A 15,185-nucleotide genomic window follows, 5' to 3' on the forward strand; every position below is an offset into this window, starting at 1 on the left:
AAATAGTGTTCATGGTGTGCATTCTTCTGCCTTGAAACCATTTTATTTGTGGCTTTGAGAAGTAAGAATGGAGTCCTTTCATAACATTTCTGAGATCAGAAATATTAAAAGAAAATCTCCTGTGCGTATCATTCTTTTAATGAGAAGCTTTCTAAATAAGTGTCATGGTTTTGCAATGTTGTAATTTTGCTATCAGTATTCCACATCATAACATCATGTTAAGCATAGATAATTTTGACGAATCTGCTGCTCACAGAAAGAAGAACTGAATGTCCCAGGGAACACCACGGTCAGTCATATGACCAAGACTATATAATTTCACTTCAGTGCTGGACTCGCACTCTTGGACCTTGCCAGCCAGGGGGAGAGCCGTGTGGGAGCGTTCCAGCCGTTTTGCCTAGAGTTACAATAGGCCTCTCGGTTTCGGGACTCACTCTCTCTTATTTTACTTAATTCGTTAGCCTTAATTCCAATTATATTGCATTATATTGAGTTATTCTGTATTCCGATATAGTATTTAGTAAATAAGTGTGCCTCCTTAGATCGTTGCCGCTGTATTTATTTTCTTTTTCCCTGTTTTCTTTTCCTTTTGGGATAGCGGCCCTGCAGGCTGTCTATACCCCTGTCATGGGTGCCGGTAGATGTTAGGTTAACCTATGACATTATCTTAAGTCTTAATCAGAAAAAAAAAATGTATGTGGGATATCTAGTCTTAAAACTTTGAAAATTAGTGTCAAGAAACAGCTTAGTATTAGGAGAGTTTCAGAACATGATCATTTTGTCTACTGGTAAAACCATAGCTTTTCACTTTCTGATTTTATATCCTATATTGTACTCCATCAGTAGAGATGTTTAGTAACTTGCCTCATCTCCATCTTTATCAGACTACACTAAACCTTTACTGCTTAAGAAGAATGCCAGTTAAATTGATAGATTTTCCCCTTCTTTTGTCAGTTTTGTCATGTGGTAAGATTTAAAGCAACTGTGAAGATAACACTGTAGAAATTAGAAATATCTTTGTCTTTAGAGAAATGTTGTGATTTGCATATAGATCTCATAGTTTATGGAAAACGCAGCTGCGCTGTTGTATGTAAGTTTGTTCCTTTGTGCTTTTTCTGATATATTGGAAACATTAGTAGTTCCTAAAACTTGCTCTGTGTCTTTCTCTCTGTCAGTGGGTCTTGCAGTTACACATCAAGAGTTCACAGCAGCACTTAATTACAGTCACATTTGTCCCTTACACCAGGAGGATGATCCATTAAAACTTGGGCTCAACACTTCGCACATACTTAACAGAAGATTTTTATTGATTATCAATGACTGTTGGCCACCTGGAACAAGGTCAAGATCCGAGGAGGTGCCTGAAGCACAGGTCAGATTCCCCAGGTGCTGTTCCTGTGGCAGCTTTCCTCCTGCTCTTCCTGCATGCCCTACACCTGGTCCAGCAACGCTGCCAACTCCCAGCAAGGTCACTGGTGCTGACAGTCAGGCAGGAGGTGACTGACAGCTTGATGGAAGAGCCTCAGCTGGACCTCAATGTCCAAATGATGTAGAATCCCCACTGGACATATTTCTCTAGGAATTAGTGCAGTTGGACAAGTTGTCTAATTTCATATATATGCATAGCAATGAAGAAGGTGGCCACATGATATCTGTAGGAGTGTCAGTGTTGTCACTGTAATTAGCACATGCTGCTTTCACAATCATTGTGAAAAACTGTTTGAGATCACATCATTTTCACAGTCATTACTGAGAATTACTCATCTTTATGCTTTCACACAGGCTGTTGTTTAACCCACACCAAGTTCTTGTTACATGATGTAGAAACAAACTCGTATACCATTGCTTTTATTTATTCAGGGAAGTATTTCCCTGAGAGCAGACTGCTGTAGAAAACTTATGGAAGGCAGCATCTTTTTGTATGTGCTGGTATTAGTTGTTCCAATAGCTGAGAAAGTAGCGTCAAAGGTGGATATTAGAAGGGAAGAAAAAAATAATTCCTAAAAACAGATTATGTGCTCCCAGAGGTCTATATATTGCCCATTTCCCATTCCATGACCAAGATCAGTGTGCCTCTGTCTAGTTAAAGACCCAGCTGCGAACCTGAGATCCCGGTCTCTGAGAATGGCTCAGTGCTTGTGGAAATGAGGGATTATGCCCACATAGTATAACTCATGTGGACATACAGTACTCATGTTTGTATCTCAGTCACATACTAACTGTGCCCAGTTTGCTCTGAACCCTCTTTACTGTCCAGTTTCTTCGAAATGCAGTGAATGAACATGGGGAAATCTGAGACATGTGTGTGAATGTTCGTGATTGCTCTAATTTTTTCATCTGATATCTGCTGCTGTTTTTAAAGGCTAGACCATTGAAAACAGCAGCTAGGCATATGTAGTAGTGCTTTTTATTTATCTGCCTACTTATAGTTGAGACAAAAACTAGTGTAGGCTTAAGGGAAGTTTCTTATTTTGGATAATGTAAAGATGATTAGCCAACCAAAAATATCTCTGAGTAGCTCACTTCATTCTGAATTAATTTATCTACACCAAAAGCTAAGCTTGGATTTCCCAAAGCTGTTTTAACCTTCCTTATACTATGCTGGAAACTTTTTGGCTTATCCATAAGCAATTAAAGTTAATGAAACAATGAAGGTATAAATGTAATGCACAGAAGATCAGTTTGTGTTGGCTGGAGTTCATTATCAGCTGGTAACTTTTATAATGGTATAAAGAACATTTGATTTAATCTGTCAGATTTTCTACTATATGTAATGGTAGGATGTATGTGTATGAGGGCCGCTCCAAAAGCAATACCTTCTATTTTATTCTGTTGTCCCTCAACATTAGAGGCAGATGTTGACTGTGTGGCAGTAGATGTTGAACATTCCTACCAAAATTCGATTATATTTTGTTGCCATGTGATAGGTGGCAGTAGAGGGGCAGTCTGAGAGTGGTGTCTGACATGGTGCAGATGAAGCAAAGGTGTATCACGGAGCTTATGTGGAATCCCTGTGGGAAAAAAAATTGCACTTGTTAATTGGCGCTTGCTGAACATTTATGGAGACCAAACTGTGGATGTGAGCACAGTGAGGTGGTGGTTGTGCCTTTCAGCAGTGATGACAGCAGCAGTGGGTCACCTCTGCCGATACAGATTTTTATAAGCACAGCATACAGGCTCTTGTTCTTTGCTCACAAAAATGCATTGCTAATAGTGGTGATGGTGTTGAAAATAATGTTTTGTAGTTGACAGTTTGCCCTATTGAATAGTGTTATTGCATTCTTTGTATCTGTTCTCTATATTCCATGTTTCCATGGGAATAAATAGGAGATGTTACCTTTGGAGCAGTGTGTATGTGTGTGTATATATGCAAAAATATGTAGTCTTTATGTGTTGTGGAGAATCTCTATTTCTAGCAGAATGGGAAATGTAGAAGTAGTTATTTTATCTGAGTTTCTGCCAGTACAAATCTATACATGTGCTCAATGCTTTCAGTATCTGAACAGGGGTAATCAATCGAAAACACTTCTCTGAACACCCCATCTTCTTCCTCAGTGCAGTTACTGGCTCTGGTTTTTCATGCTCTTTGTCTGTCACCCTTTGATTTGTAAAGCTCCTTTGTCTTTGCCTTGTTGCCCTGTCCCTGTCCTTACTCCTTCTCAGTGCAACCTACCTGCAGCACAACATGGAGTCCAAAACAACTGCTAAATTTGATACTCTGAGATGTGAAAGGTGGTGGGAAGAGTGAGGAGAGAAGAGGGAAACTATCACACTTCAAATCCAGTAGGAAAGGGATGGAAATACTGGAGCTCTGGTAGGTGGGAGGGGGAAGGGAAAGCAATGTGCTGAAGTAGGCCTCTAGATTGTTCTACTCAACTAGAGCAAACACAACAGGAACAGGTTCCTGTATGAGATTGTAATTCTATCTGAGTTTTTTCTGATGATATTACTAATTGTTCAGAGCATCCTTCCTGACATGTTTTGCAATGCCCTTTGAGAAACCTGGCAATTAAATTATTGGTGAATCACAGAATGGCCTGGATTGGAAGGGATGTCAAGGATCATGAATCTCTAACCCTCCAGCCACAGACAGGGCCACCAACCTCCACATTTAATACTAACCCAGGCTGCCCAGGGCTCCATCCAACCTTGCCTTGAATACCTCCAGGGACAGGGCATCCACAACCTTTCTGGGCAGCCTGTTCCAGCACCTCACCAATCCCATAGTAAAGAACTTCCTCCTGGCATCCAACCTAAATGTTCCCTCCTTCAACTTAAAACCATTTCCCCTTATCCTGCTATTATCTACCCTTTCAAAGCATTGACTCCCCTCCTGTTTATAGGCCCCCTTTAGGTACTGAAAGGTCTCTAAAAATTAAGTCACCCCGCAGCCTTCTCCAGACCAAACAAGACTAGCTCCCTCAGCCTGTCTCATCTTTGGGGCCCTCCTCTGGACCCTCTCCAACAGCTCTCTGTCTTTTTGTACTGGGGGCTCCATACCTGGGTGCAGTACTCCAGATGAGGCCTCACAAGAGCAAAGTAGAGAGGGACATCACCTCCCTGTCCCTGCTGGCCACCCCTCTTCCGATAAAGCCCAGAATACCATTTGCTTTCCGAGCTGCAAGAGCACCCTGCTGGCTCATGTTAAGTTTTTCATCCATCGGGATCGCCAGGTCCTTCTCTGCAGAGCTGCTCTCAAGGACTACTCCTTCCAGTCTCTATATATGCCTGGGATTCCTCAGGCCCAAGTGCAAAACCTTGCACTTTACTGTGTAGAACCTCATTAGGTTCACCTGGGCCCACCTTTCAAGTCTGTTGAGGTCCATCTGAATGGCATCCCTTCCTAGCACTGTGTGAAAAGTTGTTTGAAAGGGAGAATTAGATTAATGTTAGTTAAAAAGGAATATGTAGATTAAATAGTGGAAGATTACTTGACAGGAGAAGTAAAGAGCAGCTCTATTTCATATTTATCTTGTAACTGGATTAGGCTTTGTTACAGTGTGCATCAACTGTGTGCTCTGTGCTTTTGCAACCTACTTGTTTTTTTGTTTTTGTTTTTTGTTTGTTTGTTTCTCATTATTATTGTTGAGGATATGCACACAATCTAAAACCCAAAATACAGTAACTGTGTAGAGCAATAAGTCATGGTTTTGGTTATTCATAGAAAAAATTTTTTTCTGGGACTTGCAGTAGCATGACTTAGCGGCTATATGCTGGGTATTCAGACTGTTCTGGTATGCTTTTAAGCCAGAAAAATTTAAAAGAGCCGTTTTGATTCAATGTTAGTTTTACAGGATATAAAAGCACATTGTTGAGACAAAAGAAAGCATTTTTCCTCCTTTCCATTTTGGGCCGCAGAAGGAAGTGTTAGGCTGTCAAATTATTTTAAATTGGATAATTTTGATTAAAGAGTTTGCACACTTTCAGTTGGTGTTAACATAGTCACAATGACTTAGTCAGGACTGCAAATGTTTTTTATTATCTGGAAATCCGTTCTATGAAAAAAGCAAAAAGAAGTTTCAGAGGATATAAAATACAGTGATCCACTACTCAAAATGTGCTCTTCACTTGCTTTTACAATTTTCTTTCTTTAAAAATCTGTGCTCTTTCCATTTATTAAAGCAAGCTGAAATCCTCTTCCTTCTTTTTTTTTTTTTTTTTTTTTTTTTTTTTTTTTTTTTTTTTTTTTTTTTTTTTTTTCCTCAAGTCTTTCATTAATGTATAGCATAAAAGAGTGGAACAGAATGGTTGCATAATGACACCTTATATGTTTATATTTGAAAGATCAGTTTGGAAGGTACTCAGCCACATGGATCTGTCCAGATCAAGAACTCAGTCACTGCTTAAAGGATTTTGGTGTTGCGTGTTTAACATTCCTCAAATAAATACATAAAAGATTAAGTATTTCAAGAGCAACCCAAGCTCTTTGTGTTTCAGGACTCAGATGGATCTGGAGCAAAAACAATGCGCCAGTTCTCCATTCATTTTTTTTTTTTTTTTTTCCTTAAGTAAAGATTATTTGCAAGAAAAAAAAATCACTACATGATGACGCAAGTTACCTTGAGTGTTAGCTAGATGGCACTGAAACACACTCATGCTGCTGTAGTGAAGTGACTTGTTTGGAGCACTGTGTTTGTTAACTGAAAGTTCAGGAATAAAGCATCACAAAACTTCTACTTTTCTTTTTCTACACCTGTATGTCTCCATCTGTATACTTTTGCTATTTTTTTCTGCTTTAAAGAATACTCCAGAATTTGCAAGTCTTTCCATATCATGTAATTGTATAGTCAGAGAAAGACAGCATTAACTAAATGATAAAATTTTTGCAGACCATATTACATTTTCATTTATTTATTTTCAGAATTTGAAAGTTCATATTTTAAGATGCCAGGGATATCCTTTTCTTTCTTTCATTGATCTGTAGAAATAACCTTTCCCAAGCTATAGTACTAGAAGGATAGTGTGATTAGCATTATTGATGTTGTAAAATACAAATTCTGTATGAATTATAGCTTTGGTGTAATTACACTCTACCAAATGTTTCAGCAGTACTAGTTCCTTTATCAGAAATAGATAGATATAACCCTGCCTATGTGTCTACTGCTGCCTGGTTTTGTTAAGGGTTAAGAAATAAGAACTCAAAGGACAGGTGAATTGGCATAAAACCTGTTTTCAGATAAGTTCAAAGTAAAACCAAATATAGCATTAGAAAACAAAGGCCAAGCACTTTTCTCCCCATCTGTGTTCCTTCCCAGGAAATGACTTTGTTCCTGCAAAATCCTGAGGCATCCTGCATTATCTGTGCTCATCCATAGTGCATCCATGCACACTTCTGTCTCTCCAGCTATGTCCTCATCAAGCTGCCCACATTGTCACTCTTAGAACTAATACTCTGGGATGCTGAAGTGTGTTTATAAACAAACTGGCATTTAGGTCATCTTCCTGGTTTTTGCTGTTATGGTTGATTGTTTGCTTGTTGTAAAGTGTGAACACTACACAGCCAAAAAGATTATCAGATTCCTCAAAGGAAGTAGTTAAAAAACAATAATAGAAGCTGGTTAGGAAGATAAGGCCATGAGTGCGGCTGTTCTGCATCCTGCACTCTCCGGCTCTAGCAGTGGGCTGGAGGAGTCCCCTCCAGGACTGTACTGGTGCTTACATTCCAGGTCAAGGCATCCCAGCTGGCTGGGGTTCTCTTTTTTGAACACTTCTCTTTCCATTGTGGATCTGCATTTCCTGCTGGATTAGTTTTGCTCCTTCTGGCCTTAGCCAAGTGCTAGATTTTAGCTGCTAGTTGCAAAATACTGTGTGTTGGTTGATCTTTTCCATTTGGAAAACAAAATTCATGGAAAAAAAGTCACCCTATTATTAAATAATATATATACTTTTTCTGTCTAGAGTAGTGACATTTTTTGAGCAAAGGCAAGGCTCAGTATAATAAATTGATAATGCTTTCAAGTAGCCACCTCCTCCATCTCTTGGAACTCTGTGATGCTTTCAGACAAAGCTTTGGGATTCTTCCTGTTTAGACTTTTTTTTTTTTTTCTTAAACAGAAGAAACCAAGAATACTTTGAATCTTTAAAGCTAAAAACGAATAGAAAAATCAAATATTTTTTCTTCATCTTATAAAAGGGAGAGAAGGTGAGGGAAACTCAGATAGTTCTATTTGAATGTTTTGTCCCTGCCTGCTGGCAAGGCTTTGATGTTTTCCTTGTTTTGGTGGATGTCTGTGGGCTCCTGTAAGCCTCTAGATGTCTGCCTGTTGTCTCTGAGGCCTGATTCCCTTTTTTTCTCAAGCCTTCTTTTTTCTTCCTCGTTTGGCTTTTGCTTTCTCATTTGTCCTCAGTATGGCTGAGGCTTTCCACAGTTAAGTGCTGTGTCTGAGGAGGAGCTGCCTCCTTCCTCTAGGTATCCTGCCTGAGCCAGTATGGGGCTGACTGGCAAGGCAACCAGGCAGCCCAATGCTTCTGACAAGCTGCAGCCCTTTAGCAAAACATATGCGCACTGTAAACTGTGAGCAACGAATTATACACTTGTAACATCTGTCCCAGTTAGAATCTCAGCTTTCATGGGGGAAAAAAGAAAAACAACAAACCAACAAAACCAATATACATAGTCCTCATGGTTTTGGCCAATGCTTAAGAATGTAAACCTTTTTAATCTGGGATTTCAAAAGGCAAATAGAAGTTAAAAGAAAGTGGGTTTTCTGGTGTTCTACTAATTTATGTGATAAGATTCAAATTACTGTGGATTTGAGAACAGTGAGGCAACCCCAACTGTTAGCAGCTCTGTCTGAGGGAGGCTGGCTGCTGGAAGTGTTCTTCCCAGTTTAACTGCTGGTTGAAAAACTCCCTCATTTATACTTGTGGCACATGGAAAGTATGTCAGCCTTTTACACAAGCACTTGGGCAGAGATCCAAAAAGAGATGTGGTGTCTCGAAGGACTATTAAATTACTGCATTTGAACAGGTCCAAATGGTGGATCTTTGGGTTTTGTTCTGCTGCTGCTTGCAGTTGAACAGAGTCCCCAGGCACCATTCCTAAGCCCTTAAGCAGCTGCTGTGGCATACACACAAGTTCATATACAGAGTGTTTATAAAGTCTATCCAGGTCTGTAGATCCTACCTATCTTTCCTTCAGTGTTTCTTGGATTTCAGATTTATATAAACATATTGTTATTTGGGCTGGAAGGGACCTTTAAAGGCTTTCTAATCCAACTCCCCTGCAATGATTAGGGATACCTACAGCTAGATAAGGTTACTCAGAGTCCCATCCAGTCTGACCTTGACTGTCTTCAAGGATGGGGCATCAGTGCCCTCACTGGGCATCTTATTCCTGTGCTTCACCACCCTTATAGTAAAAAATATTTCCATTTCTGTTGTAACACACTAGGGTGGCTTTGTGCACTGAAATAGTAGTTTGCACTCGGGAATGATGAGTTAGTTATTCAGTGAGCTATGGGAACTTAGGTCTTCTCCAAAGCAAAGTCAAACAACTTTGGAAAAAAAGTGGTAGTCTTAGAAAGTATTTGCATAGTCTGAAGTCTGACTTAGAAAATACAGATAGAAATATCAAAATTCTCCCTTTCTCCTGATTTTTTTTTCCCACAATTTTATGAGGTTGCTGAGCCAGAGGAAAGAAAATGCTTTGTTTTCTAGAAAATATCCAGGTGTTTTATTCTTTCATTTGTGAACCCAAGCCTGGAGTAAGGTTTCTAAGGAACTGAGTTTGGCATTTCCTGGAAACTAGCCTAACTTCTTAAAAATCTATCACTTGTCATTTCTGACTCTGCCTGTGTTTTGGCTAACGATTTCTGTGTTCTTGTGCAAACAAGAAGGAACTTTAATGAAACTTGCATGTATGCAATTTAAAAATGTTAGTCTTTGAAGTCAAATTTTTCATCAGTAAAATGAATATTGTTATCCAGATAAATCCACAGTGTGTGAATCCTGCTGGTCTTTAAAGGTTATCCTCATTTTTTCTCGCAAGCAAGGTCAAGAAGTGTGCTTGCTGCATTGATTGGCAATGTTGAGAAGCATGTAAATGATTAACAACTTCTGAATTTTTACAGCCTCGTTGCTGTCTTGAAAATCAATTGAGCATGGTCAGTCTCCTTCTGTGACATCTCAGGATGCATAATGCTTAAAATGTCCCTGTTAGACTGCCATAGTGATTCCTCTTGAGTCAACAAAGGAAATTCAGAATTCATTATGTGGATATTAGTTGTGTCCTCATGAGGAAATTAGAGAGAAAAAACACTCCAAATACAAGCAGATTAAAAACCTTTGATGTGTCAAAGGATGCGCATGCCATAGTGTCTACCCCAACCACAGAGGGAGATGTATAAATGTATGTCTCTGTGTAGGTATGTATGTATATATAAATAGATGAAAGGATTGAAAGTCTTGAAAGTTTACTGCAAGTTTCAGTAAACCTGTTTAAGTGTTGTTGTTTTTTTCCCTTTTTCTCCCCAAGTGTCCTATAGTCTCCTCTGCAACCACTTCTCTGGTGGCTCTCTGGATGCTTATAATTTATAGTTTAGAAGGTGGAGGGGAACTGTTTGGGAAGCTGGCAATAGGATGATCTCATTGTATTAAGAGCTGTGGCTATTTATGTTATATCCATCCAAGACGGGCAGGGTTTGTGTCCATTTAAAAGACCTGAGATTTAGCCAAATTGGAATTGCTGGCAATCACTTTTTTAGCAAATACTTTTAAATTCAACAATAAGGAGAATGGAGAAAACAGAAGTCACTGAAGATGTTCCCAAACCTTCTTTCTGGTTTTGTTCTCATCATGTTTGTACTTATTTCCACTTCTATACCTTTACTTTGTGATTTCTTTTGAATGTTTCCACAATTAAAAACTATGTACACCCTTCAGATCCAATACTTTTTTTTTTTTTTTTTTCCCCAGTAAGTAACTTTCTCTAAGAAAGGAAACTTCAATTACTTTTTATTTTAACTCATTTTAACTCATTATTGTTCTCTTTTAAGTCCATGTCCCCGCACATTTCTTCTCTTGGTTTCTGACTTTAACTCATTATTGTTCTCTTTTAAGTCCATGTCCCCACACATTTCTTCTCTTGGTTTCTGACTTTTGTTTCTCTTTTAAATTATTGGTTTATCTTCCTCATGAGATTTACGTCCATTCCCACCATATTTATACCCTTTGCCATTTTTCCACTCATTAAAGCAAAATAATAATAATAATAATAATAAATCATTGTTTTCCCTTAATTTGTTTTGATGGAAAGAAGATTTCAGGATTATGTTGTCCATTATGGTGTAAGAGCAAATTATCATCATCATTCATCTGTATTGCACTAAAAGCTTCATTTCTGCTTAGCATCACATTTTAGCTGAACACTATGCGACAATGGAGAGACATCCTTTTATAGCTAAAATTCCCTTGACTTCTTTAGACTTTTTTATTCCTTAATAGAAAGCAGCACTAGTATAATTGTGGTGGTAAAAATATATAGCATTTTTTATGGGGAGAGGTAGTATCTTTTATTAGGTCAGTTGTTCCTCTTTGGCTCATTTTTCCAATTATAGTCTGTACGTTTTCCTAGCCATGCTGCTTTCTCTAATAGAAGATGCTATCTCCCTTCATACCTTTCTTCACTCATGTAAGAACAATAAGCCTTCTGTCTCTATTCTTAGTGAGATTCTGGCATGCAAGGTGACTGATGATGTTTCAAAACTGATTAATTCTTTCAAATAAATTCTTTTGCATAAGAATAGCAGTCAAAATTGTCAGCTAGAGGCTACAAGCCCAGTTTAGCTGGTCTTGCTGCATATCTGTCTAGCTGAATATTTAAATCATACAGTTCTTGAATAATAAGTAGCAGATGATACTATACTTGAGCTTCCCAGAATGTAATGTTGGATCATGTTAAATTTTACAAGACTCTAGACGTGAAGGTGGACCTAACCATTTCCAAAGGCACTGTAGCATTTCAGTGTAATAAGTGGCTGAAGCAAATAGTAAAAGTAGTTGATGCATATAATTCATTTGGTTAAATGTATTGCAGCAGAACCATGTTACCAGATCACATAGTAAAAGAGGTCACTACTGTCTGTAGCACTTACTTATTTGTATAATAGACACAAGGGAGCAGAGCTTCCTTGAGCAACCAGAGAAAACGTCATTATAAATTCTTACTGCTTTTACAAGTATGACATATGAATTTAGAGGCAGTAGGGAAAGATTAGAGCAAAAGGAAACAAAAGGTTTTTAAGTAATCTGCTTAATATAATCCGGCACGTCAATGTCAGAACTCATTGGAGAAGCAGCATATTGATCTAATGTCAGGTATGAGGATAACTATTCCATCCATCAGGGAGAAATGGAATAGGTTTTAGAGGGAGCCTTAAGGCACTTTTGAGATGAGAATGATAGGTCTGTGAGTGAAGTAGGCTGCTGGAAACGCAGATAAAACACTAGCATTGGAGATGTTCACCTTAAGTATCTGAAGATTATCAAGATGTGCATAATTCTAAAGGATAATCAGAATTTTGTGTAAGATTAATAAGTTTGGAGCTTTCCTTATGTCACATCTGCAAAGACTGTGTACTGGACTTGAAAACAAAAAGCCTGTGGAAAATAGAAGGAAGTTCTTACGACTGCCAGATCAGGAGGTAGTTGCATGGCCATGTGATCCTTCTTAAGCCATGATGGCTCAAGGACTTCTTGTTTTGATGTTATTATGCATTTTATGTTAAGTTTTATGTAAAGTAAAAGTAAACGACATGTTTTTTCTTAAAGTTTAATAGTTCTTATTGAACTAATGTAATTATTACTATCTAAATTTAATAATTAGAAGATAAATATGATACAAGGGTTAGTTCAGTTACACCTGCATTTTAATTTTAAGAGGTCAGGCACATGGCTCTGTTGTCTTCTCCTCACCTTCCCACTCCCGACCTTTATTAACAAATACAACAATATAATCTGAAAGTCAGGTGATCAGTTTCTATCACATCAAGTCTTTATATGCCCATATCAAACGTGAAGGGGTCATACATATCAGGGGCTGGAAGTAGCTTTGGTCTCAGTTTGGAGTAAGAGGAGGACTCAGATCAGTGTGCTGTTTAGTTTAGAGCCACATGCTCTGTGCCTCACTTGTAGGTGGCTGCTCCAAGGGGCAGCTCACAACCACAGCCTCCTTCTGAATTTCTGGGGAAAGTAACTCTCTGCTCATTGCTTCTTTGCCTGCCAATGTCTTGCTTTAGGGTGCTGGCTTTTTTTTCTTGTTTACATTATGGAATGCCTGTCCTTAGGCAACTGAGTTTAGTTCACAAAACCTTGCTATTTTATTTTATTTTATTTTTTTTATATACTGAATTATGTTGAACTGCTATCTCTACAAATCTGTGTTTTATATTTAAGAGTGCTTATTAGAACCAAGCCAAAGGCTTAGAATAGGAACGACTCTGAGGATTTTTATTTTGCTGGTTTTACTGTAGCAGAAACATCCAGTGATGTGGTTATCTGCATAATATAATATATCCTCTTCCAAATCCTGCCTTTTTTTTTTTTTTCTTTATTATTATTTTGTATTTTTTTTTTTTTTTTTTTGCATTCTCAAAGAAATCCCACACTCATTAAATAGTTTTCTATTATGATAACTTGGAAAAAGAACTGCTGTACTTCAGCCTTCCCACTGAGTGAAGTCTCATTATAAATCATCTCTTTATGGTTCCAAAATGCTGCACTTCCAAATTTCACTCATTAATGACACTGGAATGAGTTTCAGAGTTGCTGGCTGTTTGTGCTGGAGCCACATAGGAAGGACTGTTGCTGTTGACTTCCTTGATGCCTGAAACACGTCTGCAATGCATGAAGCCTACAAACCAAGAATTAATAGAGAAGGCTGTATGTATGTGTGGGAATATGAATGAATATGTGCAGGCAAAATCAATTACATTTGCACCATTTTTATTTCTTCCTCCTTTGTTTGGCCCCAAAATTGGAGACACTTATTTAAAACAAATGTTTTGATAGAGTACTGAATATATTTTAATATATATATTTATTTTAATTTATTCAAAAAAGAATATATATATACTGACATTTCCTCCATAGATCCTGGAATGTTTTAGAGCCTGGCTGACCTGACCACTGATCATTGCCTAGTGTGAAGTATTAAAGATCATACTTATTAAAGGTAGCTGTTCAGACATTCATGTAAGTTTAATATAATTGGTTAAGGGGCTTTAGCATACTTCTTACAGTACCAGCGATTGACCTCTTTTATGTACTTCACCCCCTAATAGTTTGGTTGAGATGTATTTTGGTGTTGGTTCACAGAAGGTTGCTTGCTGCCTCATTTCTTCATATTAGCTTAATGGACCATAATGAGTCGCCATGCCAATTTCAGTCCCATGACATGAATTAAGCTTTGTCATCCATATTCTGGTTCACCATTTTTTATAGTTCTCTTTTTATTTGGATTATTAAGGATATGATTTTGCATTACTGAGGTCACTAATTGCTTTACTTTTTACTCAATTTCTAGATCATACCCTAATAATACAGTTCATGATTATAAAAGGGCTATGCTTAATACCCTTTAAAATGATATTTAAAATAAAAGCAGGAGAAAATAACACTAAAAGAAGAAAAGAAAAAAGATAATCTTCATATTTCATGTTTAGGGAAACAAGGTAGAGGATATTCCATTGGAGCATTCCATAATTCTTCCCAAACACAATCCCCAGCTTTCTGGTATGTTTGCGTGGTTTTTATTATTGGTGAAATATTTTTATATGTGTTTGTGTATTTTTATTTCTGTGATGTTGTTGCAATGCTACTTGCTAGAATCATTGGGTAGTCATTATGTATGTATCTAGACTGTACTATTTGCTGAAAAAATGTTTAATTTCTTTTTTCTATTTGTTTTCTAATAGGTTTTCATTCCCGTTTCTATCTTGTATACTCTTTAGGGAACGAATAAGAAAAATTTCCTTAGAAATCAACATGGAAAATGGCAAACCCTCTCTTTAAATTAGACTTTGAGCATAACTGATTCTATAAGAAACTAGCTCGATGTAATGGAAAAAGAGGAGAAAATGAAATTGTTATTAAAATGCTAATTCTCCCCATCTTCCTTCTCTAAGGTCTCAGTATTATTGGTCAGGTCTTACAGAGGATGTTTGTTAGTATTCTTTCAGAGTTACCTTTCGTGTGACTTTGCATCTCGAAAGTATGTAAGTCTTCTCTTGAAGCAGCCATTGGTACGTTACCTTTTTCTTCTCCAATTTGTGATTCCCACTGCTTCAAATATGATGCTATTGTAGCATAGAATGAACAATTTGCATCCAGATCACGTTAGCCTAGTATGGAGGTTTTTACACAAATGTGTTCTGAGTAACTAAACAACTACCTTTATGTTTTCCTATCTCACTGACTCAATAGATTTGAAAATATATTTGCCAAAATCAGCTTTTAATGTATGCATTTTAAAGGTGATTTTTTGGAAGATCTTAGATGAATCTTCCTTAGTAATATAAAGTGCCTTCTGGGCTGATGGGTAAGTTCTGTATATCACAAGGAATTTTAATTATCAATTTATCTGTGTTTAACCTTTACCACAATTACAGTTTCTAATTTATTTTCTTTGTTAGGAAGAAGATTCAAGATAGCTTTGCTACTTTTCTTTCCCTGTACTTTAAAAATGC

General features: G+C 37.5%; 1 protein-coding gene across 3 annotated transcripts in view; it reads left to right on the top strand.

The window, feature by feature from the left end:
* The window catches only part of TMTC2 (transmembrane O-mannosyltransferase targeting cadherins 2), a 243,499-nt gene that overhangs the window by 122,717 nt on the left and 105,597 nt on the right, over positions 1-15,185 (top strand). Inside the window, exon 1 of one of the 3 annotated variants that reach the window (XM_072335797.1) lies at positions 14,177-14,232. The exons of the other annotated variants lie outside the window; for them this stretch is intronic. The gene's annotated coding sequence lies outside the window, so the exon portion shown is untranslated. Of the gene's footprint in view, positions 1-14,176; positions 14,233-15,185 lie in introns of those variants that run through there. 3 annotated transcript variants of the gene reach the window in all.

Source organism: Excalfactoria chinensis, chromosome 1 (assembly GCF_039878825.1).
Source record: "Excalfactoria chinensis isolate bCotChi1 chromosome 1, bCotChi1.hap2, whole genome shotgun sequence".
In the NCBI taxonomy this organism is placed as follows: Eukaryota; Metazoa; Chordata; class Aves; order Galliformes; family Phasianidae; genus Excalfactoria; species Excalfactoria chinensis.